General features: G+C 43.2%; 1 pseudogene; it reads left to right on the top strand.

The window, feature by feature from the left end:
* LOC129665823 (small nucleolar RNA SNORA70) lies at positions 1-112 on the top strand (annotated as a pseudogene).
* Positions 113-1909: the final 1797 nt, after the last annotated feature.

Genomic DNA, 1909 nt, shown 5'->3' on the forward strand with positions numbered 1-1909 from the left:
CTGCAGGCAGTTAGGACGCCAGGTTTCTTTTCTCATGGGGCCTGGTATGCAATGGTTGCAAACAGCAGCCTAACACTGATCTGAGTTGCCCTCAGGGACCTTGGAGACTGTTTGGGTTTTTGTTGTTGTTATTGTTTGGTTGTTTGTGTGTGTGTGTGGATAATCATATCTCTAATCACAATGCCACCCCTAATTTAGGTTCTAGACAGGTATTCAGGGTGTTTTGGAGGAAGCTCTCAGGCACAGTGGCTAGGCCAGGTCATCATGCTTATTTGTACCAAGCTGCAGAATAAGGAACATATAATTGAAACCTGTAAGTATGAGGTTGGCCTGGGACATATAATGCAATTTATTAGATTTATTCATTTTATATTATAAACGAATGTTTTGCCTGTGTGTGTGTATTGTGTGTGCATCCTCTGCTTGCATGGTGCCTGCAGAGGTCAGAAGAGGTGTTGGATTTTCTGGAACTGAAATTACACATGTTTGTGAACCACCATGTGGGTGGTAAAAACTGAACCCAGGTCCTGTGCAAACCATTGAGCTATCTTTCCAGCTCCTATGAGACTGATGTGTGTGTGTGAGAGAGAGAGAGTGAGAATGAGAGAGAGAGAGGTGATAAGGTATTATTTGTGGTAAATCACTTGTCTAGAATGCATGAGGTTCTGGAAGGAAAAAAAAAAAAAAAAGGAAAAAAAGGAGGAGCAAGCTATGGAGGACGAGAAGCCTAAAGCACAAGAGTTAGAGTTAGGAGTTAGACATGACCATGGAGGATGGGAGAACTGGGATGAGATTTCCTTACTAAAGAGGAAAAGCAGGTCTGGGGAGACAGCTCAGATAGGAAAAAGAGCTTGTGACACAAATATGAGGGCCTGAGTTTGGATCACATATAAAAATCCAGGCACAGACTGCACACCTATCACCTCATTTCTGTAGAGGCAGAGACAGGAAGAGCCTTGAAGCTTGCTCCTTAACCAGCCTAGTGAAATTGCTGTCTTCAGACTCAGAGACCCTATCTCAAAAAAGGAGGTGGGAAACACCTGAAAAAGGCATTGGCTGCATGTGGCAGCACATTCTTTTAATTCCAGCACCCTTAGGGGCAGGTGGAGCTCTTTGAGGTCAAGACCAGCCTGGTCTACAGTTATAGGACAACTAGAGCTACACAGAGAAACTCTGTCTTGAAAAATAAGAAAGGAAAGAAGAAAGAAAGAGGGCATTCAGCATTAATCTCTGGCCTTCATACAGTCATACACACACACACACACACACACACACACAAATAAATAAACAGATAAAGCTTTAACGAGCATGTTCATTTATAAATAGTTGATAAAGAGGCTCACCTCTGTTTTGTTTTTTGTAATTTTTTTTTTTGAGACAGGGTTTTTTTTGTGTAGCCCTTCCTGTCCTGGAACCCACTCTATAAACCAGGCTGGCCTCAAAAGCAGAGATCTGCCTGCCTCTTTTTGTTTTTGTTTTGTTGTTTTGGTTTTTGGTTTTTTGAGACAGGGTTTCTCTGTGTAACTGCCCTGGCTTTCCTGGGCCTTGCTTTGTAGACCAGGCTGGCCTCCAATCCACACAGGTCTGCCCTCTGTCTCTAGAGTGCTGGGATTAAAGGCACGCGCCACTACTGCCCAGCCTGCTTCTTACTGGGAAGCAGACATGTTCTAACTTAGCGGGTCAGGACAACTCTGAATGGGATTTTGTTTTGTTAGGATTTTTCTAAATTTATTATTAGTGTATGAACGCATGCGCCATGGCTGCCTACCTCTCCCTTTTTAAAAATGTAAATGTTGAATACTGAAATGTGTTTCTGAGGTTGCAGACCCTCTCTCAGTTGGGGTGATTGGATACTGTTTGCTTGGCAGAACACTGGAGACATGAGAACTCTCTCGGCTTTCTACATATG

This window comes from Psammomys obesus, unplaced genomic scaffold (assembly GCF_907164565.1).
Source record: "Psammomys obesus unplaced genomic scaffold, mPsaObe1.curated_primary_1811, whole genome shotgun sequence".
Taxonomy (NCBI): Eukaryota; Metazoa; Chordata; class Mammalia; order Rodentia; family Muridae; genus Psammomys; species Psammomys obesus.